The sequence below is a fragment of the Cinclus cinclus genome, chromosome 5 (genome assembly GCF_963662255.1).
Source record: "Cinclus cinclus chromosome 5, bCinCin1.1, whole genome shotgun sequence".
NCBI lineage: Eukaryota > Metazoa > Chordata > Aves > Passeriformes > Cinclidae > Cinclus > Cinclus cinclus.
Window position 1 is genome coordinate 35,432,284 of NC_085050.1, and position 17,469 is coordinate 35,449,752.

Consider the following 17,469-nt stretch of genomic DNA (forward strand, 5'->3'; position numbering starts at 1 on the left):
ATCTACTTTAGGAGTTATTAAAAAACGAAACAAACCAAAAAACCCCAAGAGAGTTGCATGAATATCCCATGATTCTACATGTTGAGTTACTCAAGACAGAAATACTCTGTAGGCCAGAAAAGGGATTATTAGTGCAAGGCTTTTCAAAGGATCTAAATATTTTTTTCTTCTCAGTTGCCCAGGAAAATGATACTTAGCATGAATCACTTTCCTGTGGTTAATAGAGAATATTCTGGTGTCTGTAAGTCCTGGGTTTTATTAAATAGCTTTACTCACATCTATTTCTTTGTAAGGATAAATATTAATTTTAGAAAAAAATCTCTTGGGGAAACAAATTTATCCTCAACAAATTAATGTCCCTGTTAAAGCATGCAAATCAGTTCCTGGGATTTTACAATTCAGTTAGTTTAGTTTCATGTACAATCACATCCTCACCACTTTGTCCTTTCGAAATAATGGACTATATCACATGGTTACACACAGAGGAAAAGTGTCAGGTTTATCAGCAGCCAGGTTTGAGCTCACTAAGCAGATGGAAACCTTTCCCAAGGAGGCAGTGTTGAATGCCTCATATTGAGGCCATCTTCTGAAGAATGGAACATGTTAAGCACAGATACCTCACTGAGGTGTCTAATTCATATTTCTGCTTTCCTTTCATTATTTCCTTCACCATGACATGCTGTTCCTTATGACATAATTTGGAATTGAAGCAACATAAAACTTGCTGCTGCTGAGGAGGGGATGTACCAACGCCACTGAGCGATGATGTATCACATGTTGGGTAACAGGGAAGAGAGCAATCAAAAAGGAAGGCATAAAAAAAATTATAAGATTTTCCTTTCTTAGTAAGCCCCAGCTGCAAGGTAACAAGCTGGGCTAAAGACCTGTACCTCAGTTAAAGCATTATATACAGGTATGCCTTGCAAGACTAGGGCTTTAGGAGTTGTGGGAGTTTCTGACAAGGTACAAAGGGCAAATGCTACTTGGAACATATTTTGGACTGTCTAAAGCCATGTTGCTCATGAAAGGAGCAGATGGCTGAGAGAAACTTGTAACCTTTAATTGTCACAGCAGGGCCTAGTCACTGGTCATCTGGCCATGTGTTCTCAGGATCTCTTCCCAGCATGAGCAACGATGGTGGCAGAGCTGATGTGTCACAAATGCAATGTGCATGGAACTGTGGGGTAGAGCTTGTACCACTTAAAGCAGCTCAGGGGATGATGCAGAAGAGGACTTCTTCCACAGTCATAGTCCTGGCCCCATTGCAGCAAGGTTGCTTTTCACTAACACAAGGAATAAACGTAAGGATTTGAGGATGATCAGTCTGGAAAATCTGATTTTTGTATGTGAGACATGTCAAGTGTTTTTGCAATGTAATAGTTAATGTTAAATGCTTTGCATTTTTCACATCTTTTAAATATACACACATGACGTAGTTCAGTAAAATAGATTTTTTTAAAAATGAACCTCTGTGCTACAGAAATAATAACGACGGTCCTAAAGAAAAATAGTAAATTAAATCATTGGGTGAAATTTTTCACACCAGAAGCAGCACTAAATTTACTTTACCACAGCTGTCAGATACTTTGCAAACGATAAGATCATCTATGCAGATAATAGCAGCTTTGACTTCATTCTTCATGAGCCTGTTCATCTTGTTTTATTTTCTGGTAATAGCAGGCCTCTGGCCTTCAGAGTTATTTTTTTTTCCCTATAGATCTTCCAAACATTGTGATGGAAATGTTAAACCTAATTCTCAGCATTTAACACATGGAAATGAGCAGATATTTTTCCCTGCCTTTCTTCAGCAAGCTCAGTAGTGTTCTTTCTCTCTGCACAGCCTCCAGGGTGCATCCACAGGTGCGGTGCCTTCCTGCTTGCTCGCCCCTAACCCTTTTCCCGGCGTTTCCTTTGCCCACAGTCACTGCTCCTGGGCAATCCACTGCTGGGCCCGGCTTCCCCCTTCATCCCCGCGAGTCCGCTTTGCTCCAGCTGCAAGTGGCTGAGACTGGCATTAGGATTAATCTTCCGTGGCTCGGATCAAACGTGATGCTGTGCCCAGCCAAGCCCCGGACGCGGTTCTTCACCGTGCTCCTCCTGGCACGTCCTCAGCCTCATCACCCAAATGTGAGGAACCCTGTGAAGAACAACTGTGGGGAAAACGTTCCCTAGGGACAAAGTCCTGAGCTCCTTAAGGAAACTTCTATCATCCTTCAGTACTCCTAATGTAAAGGGAAAACCAACGAGTGGGGCAATATTTATGCATATCATGTTGCCATAAACAAGGCAAATTTGTGCTATGCAATACTTTTCAACTGATATTCAAGATTTATTGATCTTCTTCTTAAGATCAAACAAAATGGTAAATAGTGATATTAGACAAAATAATATTTCCTAAGTTGGGAGAGTTGTTCATCCGTAACAAAAAAAACTGATGATGGAAAAGAAAAGCCAAATTCACTAAGTTCACAAAAAAAATAAAAATTAAAAGTAATATTGTGAGTTCATACCATAATTTATGGGATATAATTAAGTAACCTATAGGAGGTGATAATCCTAAGGAAAAAATTTGATTAAATAAAGAGATTAAAAGAATGTCCTTTTTAAAATACAAGACCAACTAACAGTATTCAGAAATGCTTTGGTAATTTGTGTACAATGTGAAATTTTTGCATTTTGCCAAAAAATACACAGATTCATATATCCATTTGTACTTAATTTTATTAAATTGTATAAGAAGGCCACGTGCATTCAAGGAGCCACTGAACTGTGAAAGTCATCTCCTCTTACCAAAGGCTTCCCTGTGTGCCGTGGGGAGCAGTAGGAGTTTGTTATCTGCATTAATCTCTTTAACTGGATTAAATTCTTGAGAACAAAATCCACTCAGTTCCTGGACTAGTACATGGGCCAAATCTGTCAAACAGGTATTTAGGAACAGACATGCAGACAATTTGACTATGTTCCAGAAGATTGCAGTTGAGCTCTGTGTCACAGATTTTCCCAGGAGCCTAACTGAGGAGACTGCACTTCTTTCTAGGGTCATAGTCCTTTTAGCAGTTCTATTGTTTTGTTTTCTTTAATCCAAATGGAAAAAAAATAGAAGAAAAAATTATAGACAGCTGAATGGAAACATATCTGTGTTTGATCCAGCAATGTGTTGGCTGCTGCTTGTGAGGTTTTGGGTTGATATTAGGCAGGGGCAACATAATCTAGTGCTACATTTCAATTTGATAAATGTTTTGGAGATTATTTTTACTTATTCTCTGTTTTTGTTTTGGAACTTACAGTCCTGTTTTCATATACTTATAGGTGATTTAAATTCTTCTGTTGTATATAGAGAGAAGTTTTCAATATGATCAAATTGTTTGAAATTTTTTTTGTATTGAAATTTTTGATCATTTAAAAATATTTTAAAATTATTTTTAAATACCTTTTTCTGCATGAATTTTTGAAAATACAATAATCTCTATTTCTTTCAAGGAATTTAATCAGACAGAGAAATCTAACTAAACTAACTTAATGTACTTACCCTTTGTATTTGAAGAGTTATAAGTTTCAAAATGCCTTAAGCTTAGAGCAAGTCCTTCTTATACCAAAATAACTAGATTCACCAAAAAAAAAAAAAGTGGAAAAGTGGAATCAAGTACAAGTGCTGTGGTGACACTGAATTGAACATTATACATATTTTTTTCTGTCCTGAATTGAATGTCAAGATGTGCTACAAATACCTGCAAGCAATCTTCCTATGAAATTCTGTCCTTCAAGTTTATTTTTTGATGACCAGGCCCTCTGAGGGCATGGTCACAACTCTCTAACACAATTTAAGTAAACATGAGTGAAAATCCTGAACGAAGGATTTTTTTGTTGATTTTTTTTTTTGGTGCCTGTATGACAGAGCTGAGTGCTCTATTCATAGACATAGTTGTGGATAAATTGAAAGTGTGCTGATTTTCCTGCTTATTCCTCAATAAATACAAGCATCTTTACATATAAAAACCACCGCCACCAAAAGCACAACACAAAGAGATTATTCACGTAAGGTATTATCTTTTACCTCCTAGTGACAGTGAAGAAAACATTAAAGGGTATGACGATATGGTCGGTCTCACACTGACATGTGTAGTGTACTGACATCTGGTGGGAAAGCTATGTAAAACAGAGAGTGTGGATAATAAGTACGTTTGAGAAGGTCTCATTTTAAATAATAGTTTTATAAGACCAATCTGTTCCTTTTCTACTTCTGTGTGTTTTTTAATTATTTTTTTTTGTAGCCTAGCTGAAAAACATTCAGTCTGTCTATATAGATATATGTATATATACACACATATATATGTATAAATAGATTCAGTCCTTAAATATCAGTCACAAGTGGGAGTGAATTAACAGGCAGTGAATGACTAAAGGATTTTAGTGGGGAACCTGTTTTCTTGGCATTGCTCATTATTCTAAAGGGATTTTTGTAATCTTTAGCAGGGTTTTCCATCTACTTTAGAAATGGCATTTGTACATAATTATTGTTGCAAGATAGTAGTGTGAATCACTACGCCACCACCCCCCACTTCAAAAGACACTTTTGTAGCACAGCGACTTTTTTTTTGCATGTTAAACAGGTAAATAAACAGGCAAAATTTATAAACATGCTATTTTTGATGCTGACTCACCTTACCTGCTGGGAAAACAGGGAAGCTAGCCTTTTAGGTAGTGACAGCTTCCAGTTATATCTAAGCCTTGTTTGCCATGAAGGTGACAAGCAAAGTTCTAAATTCTTGTGGAGCAGAGCTGTGTTTCATTCAAAAGCCATGGGATGCTGGGGCCACTCAGCTTGGTGATGACATGGTCAGTGGTGTTACTCTGCAGACATGGAAGGTGCACGTTCAACTGCCTTATGTCTAGCTAGCCAAGCAGCTGCCCAAAAATAAGCTGTGTAGTTGCTAGAGTTTAAAACACAAAGGGGGATAAACCAGACGATATTTTTGATAATTTTTGGGGCCTTAGGATACCTCTCCTGGTCTTCACCTACACACCTCACACCTGCTGGCCCTGTCAAGGGTATCAAACACCTTGAAAAATGCAAAATGCCACCAAGTGACTAGACTGAGGTTAGTCTTACATGTCTTGATCTGCAGTGTTTTGGCTGGGGCTTCTCAGCACAGGGTAGACATCAGAGCCAGCCTTGTGCTTTAGTCTCTGGCTCAGCCCTCCAGTCTTGCTGCTCAGCAAGAAGACAGCACAGTTCAAATCCACCTGTGGGTCCTCCAGATCCCAGCTGGAGGAATATCATGTGTAGCTCTTCTCCTGATACAGCATTTCCTCTTAACATATAATTAAAATATGTATCTGATTTAATAAGGAAAATAGGATTAGGGCAGAGGAAAACCTTGCCACTTCACTTTCTGGTGCCTTCCTAAAGGTGACAAAATGGAAAATATTTTTTGAAAAACACTAATTCAGTTCAGCTGTGTTGTGTTTTTGCTTTGTGCTGGTTTTTTTTGTTTTGTTTTGTTTGGGTTTTTTTGTTTTTGTTTTTTTTTTTGTTTTTTAGTTTTTTTTGTTTTTCAAATGTAGGGAATCCTTTCAGGAATTAAGTATTATCAAAATGAGATTATAGTAAGAGGAGCAAAGCCTTAATAAAAACTGAACTAAATGCCTTACCAAATATGTAACTTTCTCCGTTCTTTCTTAATCCAGGTTAACAACATATAGTCCCTATCCCCAAAAGAAAATTCCAAGAGAAATAGTTCTCCTGCTGAATTTGTTCTTGATGATATATTTTAGTATGGGAAATGTGCCTTGGCCACTGCCTAATTTTAGGAGATGCTTAAGATTACTTGCAATAGACCTCATCTGGATGACAATAGCTGGCATAAATACATGTTGTTTTCTTGTTTAATTGAACCAATTATTAAAATTAACTAGAGAGCTTACTCAAAAAACACTTTTCTCCCCCAAAATATGAACCTCCTTTTCCATAAATATCTATTTATCATTTCTTTTTCTCTTAAAACTAACTGCTAACTGGCTGCACAGTCAGTTAGTTAATCTCTAAGTCCAGGAAAAGACACCAGAATAAGTGACTAGGCAAATCCAAAGACAGAATATCAGTAGCACAGTTTCTGACTCAAGTGGAAACATTGGCAGTGTTTAAAAGCATGTTACCTCTCAAAGAATGACTTTTCTGTTCCCCTCTCTCATCTGCCAAATGTGTGAAATACCTTCCTGCATTCATCTCATTATTATTTCTGCAGTATCTGCAGTGTGGAACTTGGCTTCTGACAGGAAAAGGAACTGTCACCACGTAGTCTTATACTTATCTGACTTTGGTGCACTGATTCTATTTGGTGCACTACATTTTTCTCATATCAGTACTTGTGCGTGTGGTGACAGTGTCTCTCCTTAACTGCCACACAACCACTGTTAATCATCCTGGTAGTCTGTGTGTGCCTGCCCCAGAGCCAGAGCTGAGAGAGGAGAGCAAACTGTTCCAATGGACAGGTGCAGGCAACAGAATGGATGGACATGCAAAGCAATAGATGGGAAAATGGACAAATTGCTAGTGCTAGTGTAGGGTATTGCTAGTGAGGCAAAGAGGATGTGATAAGCAAAAGAAATGACAAGACACATTGGTGACAGGATAACAACAGCAAAAGGAGTGAATCAGAACATGATGCCATGTAGCAGGGAGCCCTGAGAGAGGAAAGAGTTAGGATGGGTCATGCCTCAAGCACTGGACAGGATGGGAAAGCCACTGAGGCATGGAGATAATTTCCAATCTGGCATGAGAATGAATGAGCAAGAAAGAATTTGAAAATAAACAAAAATACATATTGGTATAAGAGAAAAATGTCTATTTAGCAGTATTTGGAGATCATGGACATGAGTCCAGAGAGAAAGTACTTCTGCACAACTTACAAACTCAGCAGGACTTTGTAAAAATAATGAAAAGAATAAGAAATAAAAAAAATGCAGCTGTTAAGGGACATATATATAGAGCACCTCTTGACAGTTAGACATCTGAGAACATTTATAATAAGACTGAAATACAGAGTGAAAAGAAAGATGAAAGATCTTCCTCTGTGTGTACATAACTTTGCAGTGACTCAGTCATTGAGACTGAGAAATAAGACCCTATGACACCAGAGAAGAGAAGGAAATAAAAGTATTCCCTTCTGAATTTATTTGTGAATCAGAATTACAGCAATTAGAAAAAGGATTTCAAATATCTGACAGGACTTCTCTGCCATGTTTTTGAAGAGTTTTGTAGAGCATCACAAACATATATAGCATGATATAAAATGAACATTCCCAAAGATAATGTGTTTCCATAAAAATGTTTATTTCCTGATGTATTTTATACTGCTGTTTTCCCTGTCTTCTGTAGTTTCCTTTTCTAATCCACAATTTTGGAAATGGAAAATATCTTACTATAGTATGACTGAGTCTTCACATTTCCAAAATAACTCTTAACATATCTCTGAACACCACAAAGGATTTCTAATTCATGTGCGTTGGCTGTCACCACTTTCTTGTAACTTTTTTTGTGTTCTGTTATTGGCAGGATAACAATAGTAATTAAAAAGGATAAACCTAGCAAAACCAGTGAAATGAAATATAGTGCAAATATTTGCTTTTTGGTTCAGAACAACTTTCATATTTTTGGTGTGACGTATCATTGAAGGAAAATTAATTTTCCTAGACTACTGTCCAACCAGGAGGAAACTAATGGTCTCCCAGGAAGAAGTTTCTCTAGTTTTCAGCCAGAACTAATGCAGGTGAAGCCTCCTAGATCCCTCTTAGGTGTCTCTCTGATACGAGATGAAGAACAAGGCAATATGAATACTTTTCTTCTGTGACCTGCTCATTTTTAATGTAATCACCCCAGTTGTCCTTATCAGCCTCTGTTTTGTCCTTCTGCTTTGGGTGATGGGAATTGTCTGCCATGTTACCTGTCTGTGGAGAATTTCAGTAAAAGGCAGGGGTGGTGGTGGCTGTGCTCTGGCTCCTGGTAGATGAGGCTATGCATACAGCCTTTCATGTTGGCTAGAGTTATCTCATACTTTCCTTCTGCCTGTTCCATCTTCATTTCTATGCAGTTTTCCAGCTCTCAGAAATACATTTTTCATCCTATGTTTGTTTAGCAACAAGCAACTAGGAATGCTGAGTGACAGAAATATTGCATACACAGCAAATGAAAATCATGAAAGATTGCAATGTGTCTTGCAAGTGTTTCTGGCCTATTCTGTCCAGATTACCTCGAGGGAACTAAAATAGGCAGAGGGAAGTGATAACCAGAAATTAGCAAAAATTAGAAATATTGCTGTTTCAGTGTGTGTAAATTGAATAGTTTAAATTACAAAAATTAAAATAAATAAAAATAAATCTCCTTACAGGCCTGGCATGCTGCAGTGCATATTTGGCTGTCAGAGCTGCTTGTTCCATAATGTGGATGTTCACACAGCTCTCAGAGCATTCAGGGGCTTAGTTAAGGAGATTAGGAAGACTCTTGTTGCATCTTTCCCAATGTCCTTACTTAAAGAAACAGCTTCATGTCTTAGAATTTTTGAAATTATTTCAAATGAAACAGGCCAGGTAGTTTTGAGGTGTGTAAAACTAAACTGAACTAACTATTTTATTTCAGTTTCAATAAAAAAATATTTTGTGAGTATATATTTTCCAAATAGCAGTTTGGATTGGAGGAAACTATTTTTATGAAAGAAATCCGCCTGTAGAAAATAACTTGCCCCATATTGTGTTCATGCTTTGCAAACTCTAGTTGGTGTTTTTTTTTTTTTTTTTTTTTTTTTTTTTTTCCCCCTAAAGTCTATATCCCGATCCCTTGCTGCCACCTGCTGTTGTCACACAGAGTGGCTGGAATAGTTGCCCATAGGATTTTGTAAATTTTGTAATATTGTACTTTGTAAACAAGGAGAAAATACTCACTATCTGATGCAGTGTTTAAGCAAGTACGGGGGAGTTTTTTGTGAGATTGAAAAAGAATACCAAACCCAAATGACCAAACCTTCAGGCTAAGTTAACAGACTTATTAAAATGACAATACTACACAATTTGTGTTGTCCTTTTACTTGTGCAAATACCCAGTAAAAAAACAAGCATGGGATAAGATGCTATGCCAGAATGTCAGCTGGAGCTCTGTTTAGGTCTCTGCTCAACATATGCTTACTTTGCTGCCACTCCCAAAATCCCTTGCTTACATACCCATATAAAAACCTCTACTTATTTGTGCTACTATTAAAAAAAGAAAAAAAGAAAAAAGAAAAAAAGAAAAAAGAAAAAAAATAAAAGAAAGAAAGAAAAAAGCAGCTATCAGAATCCTGCTTTAGCGACAGTGAGGACGGCATACATCCTCAGCAAAGAGATGAAAGCAGGGATTTCTCCCTCTCTCTATCAGGATACCAAAAGGCTGCAAATGTCTTATAGGGTAAACAAAAAACTTGTAACAGGGGGAAAAAAAAGAAAGAGGTTACTGTTTAAACCTGTAAAACAAAAAAGATTTGAATAGGAATACCTCCAGATCACTGGTCCCAATTATAGCATGTCAAAAAGGTCAGAGCTTCTTACAGATTTTCTGCAGATTTAGACATATAAAATATGATTTTAGAAATTTATTGCAGAAAAAGGTAAAATAAAACCTGTTCACTGTTATATAAAGATAAAAAATAATAAGAAAGAGATCATTGGTACTGTGATGCACCAGAGAAGCATTATAAGCCTAAGTCCCAAGGTTTTTCTGTCCTCTGCCACCAGTCCAACATCCAACACTGATGCTTTGTTGAACCCATAGCAGTGCACCAGTGAGGTACTTGCTTTCCATACCTGAAAACAGAACCACAGTATATTCCTACCATAGGAAGCTAGTGTATATATTTTGCCCTTAAGATTGCATTCTAAGAGGTGAAAGGTGAACGTAAGCCCCGAATGTCTGGTTGTTCCTTTTGCTGAACTGCTAAATCAGTTTGTCAAATGATATATTTTTAGAAAATGCCAAGGCTTGTTTATGTGGGATGTTGTGCACTAGGCAAGATGATGAGACTGTGCCAGATTTTGTCTGGGAAAAAAAAAGAAAAAAATCCTAGGAAGTCCCTGATCAGGCCCTCAGGAAATTTGCTACTGTTATTTCTCCATAGTTTCATAAAAAATCTATAACGTTCATCCTCAATTTCCCATGTAAAAATATTCTGATTAATTACAATGCCACTCTCATTTTATGTCTTTCACTCTGAAGTTTAAATAACTAAAAAAATAACAATTGTGCTGTATTTGTAAAGATACCATGTCCAGGCTGGAGGAGAGGCACAGCCCAGAGCTGTACAGCATGGATGTGGCCAGTCTGTACTACTGGAACTCATATTGAGATAATGGCCTTGTTCTATTTGTCCATGTGTTTACATAATCTTCCTTTTGTTGGCAATTATGGTGTCAGTAGCCTGTGTTCTGTGCTTTTGAAAGGTTTGACATTCTTCCATTAAGATACAGCTTGGAGCATGACATTCCAGACTACTGGAAGGCTTTATACAAGAGGTAAAACACTGTCTCTCACTACAGTTAGAAAAAAATCAACATTTTAGCTTTTTTTCATTTGTCTGTAAGATGAAATAAAAAATAGCTTATAAAGAATAGCAGAAAGAAACATATTGGTTACAAAAATATTAAGACTACTACTTCAGTCTGTGTTGTTTTTGTTGGGTTTTATTTTATATGACTAATAAATCTGCCCTGCTTTTGTGGACTTGTAAATAAGCAATACCATATTTACTATTTATTCTGGATTTGAAACCTCACTGAAGGAAGATTGGGAAAAATACCATTTAAAATACAGCACTTTTAGATATAAACTAACGTGAAACCGCCTTCTCTCATTTTAATGCTGAATACTTCTCTCCCACATCAAAAAATAAATTTAACCAAAAGAATGAGGGAAAAGACACTTCAAGAAAAAGAATTTAAAAAAAAGAAATATTTTTTCTGAACATATTGAACACAGGCAGAGTGGACTGCAGAACTGTGATTCTGTTGCTATACTAACTGAGAATAAATATGATAATGATAACAATATGATAACAGGTCTGTCTTGGGTGAAGTCTTAGCTGAGACACTGTGTGAGGGGACTTTGCACAGTTCAAAGGAGTTGATTATAGCAAAAAAAATGTGTGGAAGTATTCCAAAGATGCCCAGGTAAATGGACAAGAGGTCATGAAGGCACTGACATATTTAGACAAGAAAACCAAGGCTGAGGGGTTTTGATTCTAGCCTTTAAAAAAAAACCATGAATGACAGTGAAGAGCTCTAGCAAAGGGCAAATAATTATTCAGCCAATTAGTAAAAACTAGTAAAAGAATAAATAAGCAAAACCTAAACATCTTGAGTTTAGGCTGAAAGTTAAAAAAAATATAAAATATTCCTAGCCTTTAATGTAAATCTTTTCTGTAACAACCTTCTAATGGGAAAATAGAAAGAAAAAAATATATATATTTTTAAACTTAACAGTGATTTTGAAATTATTCTATGCTATTTTTAATATTAGCAGAGAACCATATGCAGTGATGCCAAGGGTCAGTTTAATTCTTCATTTCTGCATTTCTCCAGAGTATTAAATGCAAGAAGATAATATATTTTCTCTTCCAGAAGAGAACAGGGAGAACAGGACTTTACAATGGAGCTGTCACCTAAAGAAGTTTTACACTGTGAGTCTCAACTCCAGATCAAGACAAGAATTAAGATTTTAATTTTTTATTTTATTTTATTCATCCATGTTCCTGGTTTTCTTTTTCAATAAATGAATTATTCAATGCTTCAGTAAACTGTTTGTAGAGTGGATGGGATTAATGCTCAGAAATACAGCTGTGTCCTAGAACATAAATCCATCTTACTTCACTTCTTATTATCTATGCTTCAGATTTAAGTTTGGAATCATCAGTCTTTGGAACAAAATCTGAAAGTGAATTTTTACCTGATGTGGTCTCGTCTCTTTCCCTCCTGTCCTCTCTCCTGGTGTTTTTCATAAACAGATTCAGCTCAGGTTTGCCTAATTGAAAACTGAATTTTGGAGCTATAAAACTCCATGACAAGGCAAATGCAAGAGGATTTTTATGGATACACTACACATTTCAGCTACATTACTAGAATCGTTCAGATCACAACCACAAATTTCTTTTTCAGCTAAGGAATAACATATGCAGAAAAATTCCACAAGGTGGGGATAAAGTGATGTTTCACATCAAGGAGTTTGCTTTTACAAGACTCAGTTTATAGTTTGCACTTCTGTATGAAGTCTTTGGAAGAGAAATTTAATCTTTCAAATCAGGGATTCAAAGAAAATATTCATGAAAGAACAATATTTTTCCACTGAGTGTTGTAGGGTAAAATGTAGGCTTATTTAAATTACTTGAACAGTATAATTCTAAGGATTATTTAGCTGTGGTCTTGAGAGGGTTCAATTAAATATTTTTCACTTGGTTTGATTTTAAATTATCAAAATTATGTTTCATTTGCCTAATGTTTTGTTATCCTGCATTTAAGTGTCAACATTCTAGCTTTATAATAATGAAAAAATATGGGAGTTCATAAAAGCATTATCTTGTAATCCAAATAAGAATGGTTGTTTCAGCACAATGTAAGGAAAACTTAAATGCAAAAAAAATTATAATGCATATAATTAAATCAGATTTGGAGAAATTATGAACTAAGTATAATTAGAATAAGAGATTTTACATCTTCAGGGTATTAAAGAGTTTTTTACTAGGAGCTTTTGCCTAGTTTGACTAGTCTTCATTTCAGCAGAGACAAAAATTCTTTCAGAACTCATGCACTTGTTTGTCTGAAAGATTTTAAAAGCTTTTGTTAGTGAGGAAGTCAAGCAATGGTTTGATTAAAAGCTACAGCAAACAGAAAATTAATGGGTTTAGAATTAGAGTACCAATCACCTATGTCAATTTAACTGTGCTGTGTTACACACAGTTAGAAATTGAATAAATACTAGATATAATGGCTTAAATCAAGAGGAATGGGCCAAAACTGAATCAGGACTTGCATGTATTTACTGGTTTTCAAATTGAACACACAAGTTTCCAGTTCAGCTTAACTATACGTGACTGTGACAGGTCCAGTACTTTCTGAACAGACTTCTTAGATATACCACACAGGAGGAGTTTAATGTTTCAGTACCAAACTTACATTTTTAAAGATACTTGACAGTACACAAGATTTAGATTTAGCAGTGTGATTGGGTAAGTTACTGAAATCACATCTTGAGCACAACAGGAGCAACACACAGCTGGATCACAATTCAAACGTGATCCCCATGGCTTAGTGTCAATATGCTCACTCTCACAATGTTATCCCCATGATTGCTGGGAGGAATGCACAAGCTGAAGTTTCCTCAAGTCCTCTACTTCCTTCAAAAGGTCTTTTTGTAGGTAGTCAGATGTTGAGCTAGGTGCTCTGTGTTGAGCTGAGCCACTAAAGACTTCCCCCTGAAGGTCTTGATGGGTCAGGAAGAACATGCACACCCTGTTTCATGTGGCCAAATTGGTTCCTCAGCAAAAGTCCACTTGACATCTGTTAAAACCTGATTATTGAGAGATGCCTCAGCCTGAATTAAGGTGCAAAAAAGACCATATGCTGAAGTCCGTAGCACAGATTTTATTTAACAGTAAATTGTGATGTACAGAGACAGAAAGAAATAGAAAAAAGAAGGGGAGGTGGACAGGAGGAGACAGAGAGAGATTTAGGAGAAAATAACTACTACTTGTGGATCCAGAGTCTCTTCTTCACCTCAGGTTTCTCAGCAATGGTCACTATTAATATATGTTTGCAAAAAAAAAAACAAAAAAAACAAACAAACCACCAAACCAAACCAAACCAAACCAAAACAAATTAATTCTCATTATATATACAGTTCTCTTATTCTATTGGTTAAATTGCTTTCCCTTGCTTCTAATGCTTGTTAGTCACATGCTCAGTCTTTCTCTTCTTTTTCTCTTCTTTTGAGTCAGTTTCTTGTCTTGGGTTGGTGTGTTGGGATATCCCCTTGCCGGAGTTACCTTTTATCCAGCCAGAGCTGATTTCAACACAGTTGCTAAATTGGTTTTCCTGGTGGCCCACAAATTCCACATTCTTTGTGGCACATAAATTATGCATTCTTTGTGTCCATTCGTGGTGATACATTCTTCTCCCCCAGCTTTGTCACCCTCTCCTTAGGTCTGAGATAACACCCAGTACCACTTTTACCTTATCTGGAGATCCTGCTGTGGTGGCTTAATTTACATTCCAGGTATCCACAGAAGCATATTCAGTCAGGGGGCTTTTTGCCCCTTGGTGTCATAGATGCCATCTGTCCCACAGCTTGGAGTCTTTGTTTTACTGGTGATATACATATAAGCAGTTGCTTCATTCCTAGTTTTCTGCGGTGGGAATTTTTGGCTGGATGCATTACCCCGGATGCTGTAGCCTGATCTCAGCTCTTCCAGGCTGCAGTTATTGCCATCTTGTCTCTCCCTTCTGTGCTTGTCTCATAGCAAAGTCTTTCTGTGGCCCTAACAGTGTCTGAGACAGGCAACTGTGCTCTTTATGTCCTTACAACCCCAGAGCTCCTGCTTCACACTAGGATGAGAGACCAGGGAGGAAGTGTAATGTCTGGTACATGTTCTGGTGATCCATTATGTGGCAAAAAATTACAGGCTGTGAATCCTAAACCAGTGGCTGTTGATCTATTCTTCCTGCATCTATTAATTACACGTTGTCCCTTTATCATGACGTTTCTATTGGTTTTATTATTTTATCTGGTACCTTGAGACATACTCCAGTCATGAACCAGCACCATATGTATAGGTCAGACCGTATAGATTGATATGCTGCACTTGTTTTTGTATCCCTTTCCCTACAACGTTGCATACTTTCCATTATTTTTAAGCCCGTAAACATATTTTTTAATGTATTGTAGAACAATAGTATTCTATTCTGAAGTTGCTTATAATTGGATCAATAATGTGGTTTTAGCAACTAGTATTCATATTTTTCAGGCCTGTGTATCATTCCTCTGTCTTATACATTTGACTTTAACACTGTTGCTCTTTTTCTTCTGAATCATGGTTTGTACCAGTCAATTCTATTACTGAGAAGATACATCACTGTACAACTTCTGCAATTCTTCTTGTGATGGAAGTTCATTGTAGATGGCAGAAATACCTTTTTTATCAGCAAGACAAACACATTAATTGAAGGTATTTAATTGCATACCTTCCTTAATAACAATTTTATTAGCTGCTAGCAACTCCATTCATACTCTTGGGTCATTAACTTTGATGCAGCAGGCAAGTGCAATTTTGTTATAATCAAGAAAGTAATAAAAGGATAGTTTGTGCACCACAGGACAGTTTACAATAGTAATAAAGCCTAATGAATTCTATTATTGACTCTCTCCTATTAAAGGTTGAGTTTAGATTCTGATATCAAATATCTGGGGAGTGAAGCAGATAAGAGAGGGACCATTCTGTCCTAATATGAAATTTATAGCTTGCACTTGAGAAATTAAAATGAAGCAATTGAAAATAAGTGGATTCCCATGGGTATTTCTGTGAGAAAAAAAAAAATTAAAACACAATAGTATCTCAAATGGAACCAGTTCTTCAATATGATTGGGAATCAGCAAGATTAACCTCAGCTAGATTTTTCTTTGACTGTTTTTACAGCACAAGATCCCACTGCTGGAGGAGTCCAAAAAGTAGTTGTCGGATTTATTCAAGATGGGCTGACAGCTTTTCTCTGTGTTTCCCTGTTTTCCCTGTGTATGCATTAGCTACTGGCATTTGACTTGGTTCAAACTTGACAGGTTCTGTAACCACAAGAAAGGGAAAGCTATGAAATCCAACCTTTCCCATCAAGTTTGCACCAATCTATGCCTATAAGGGCTCTTCTGGAAGTTTGTGTCCTGGATAAGATTCCAGAAAATAGAGTAATAGAGAATGGTGCAACCTGATTAGGACCTAAATTACAATAAATAGAAACATGACTGCTTTTCAAGGACTTGTCAGTTTTAAGGTTGGAGAGAGCCATTGAATTTTAGAATAGAGGGAATCCTCCTGTGGAAGTTGCTGTAGTTTTGGAAATCTCTTAGAAATCTGTGTGGTTTGTAAGAAACCTTTTCAGGAGTTGGGGAAGAAACTGACTTGGCTTTAAAAAGTGTTCTGTAATCTCAAGGGTTTACTTTTTTTATTAAACTAAAAATTAAAAACTTGTTTAAATTAATCTACAAGAGACACATGCCAGAAATGGGCTGTACCTCCTCAGGTGTGTGCTGTAGTAGTGTATAGTATCATGCCAAGGCATATGATACTCATGTTCTTAGCTACACTCTTGACTACATTCAGAACGTAGCACAAGGAAAATGCATAACACTATACTAAGATGTACAAATGACCAGGTGACTAGGAAAATCGCTTTTCCTTTAATCCCCTTTCCCCCACTTTTTGGATGAGCTGTACCTTATTGCAGTTTATCTTGGTGTTCATATATGCAGTGCTAGTCTTCCTCTTTCAATAACCCAGTAACAATAACCCAATTTCATACTTCCTTCCTCACATCTCATATTTCCTTCCTCCTTAATACTGCTTTTAATTATTGCAGGGGTAACTCAAATCATGCCTTCATCTAAATCTTGTTCCTAGCCTTCACCACCTCACCAGCACAGTACTCCCTGGACCCAATTCTGGTTTCCTGAGGGGGAATGCAAGCCCAGGAATGCCTGCACTCTTTTACCAGACCTTGTGAGTAGCTTGGATGAGAAAGTCAAGAGCTTCTAATGAGCTGATTGATGTTAACTGACAGACAACTGACAGTGGCAATCTATTGTCCAGCAAACAAAACAACATATGCACAATTACTGTAACACAAGACCTCCCTGTACTTGTCCCTGTTCTTGGGTGGCTGCATGGGGTAGTTTGAAATCTCTGCATGAGGCTGTCCAGCAATAGGTGGCCTTTTTCTGCCTAATCAGGCAATTCCAAATAAATTAATTTTTTGTATGTTGGTGCATATTGGATCAGTGTCCTTAGGGAATGAAGGTGCAACCCTGTTCATTTCCTGACTTTCAGAGTGCCTGAGGCAACTGGATTCAACAACAGAAGGCACATGGCTTACTGAAGATTGCCAGCAGATGTCTAAGGCATCTCCAAATCCAGAGTTAAACACACTTTGCTCTGTTTTCATTCTAGTTGGGATGTCAGTTCAAGTAAATGAACAAAAAGTGCTGCAGCTGTGAAAACCAGAATTTAGTGAAAACCAGATATGACTTCTCCTTTATTAACTTGGGAGCTAATAAATTTTTGCAGAAATAGAAAGAGTGGAGAAATTTAGGTTAACTGCAGGGACAGTGAGGTTTTGTTTTTTGTTTTTTTTTTTTTTTTGCTAGGGGGAAATACTGTCAAAGGTTGCTGAGAAAAGCTGTAAAATCTCCAT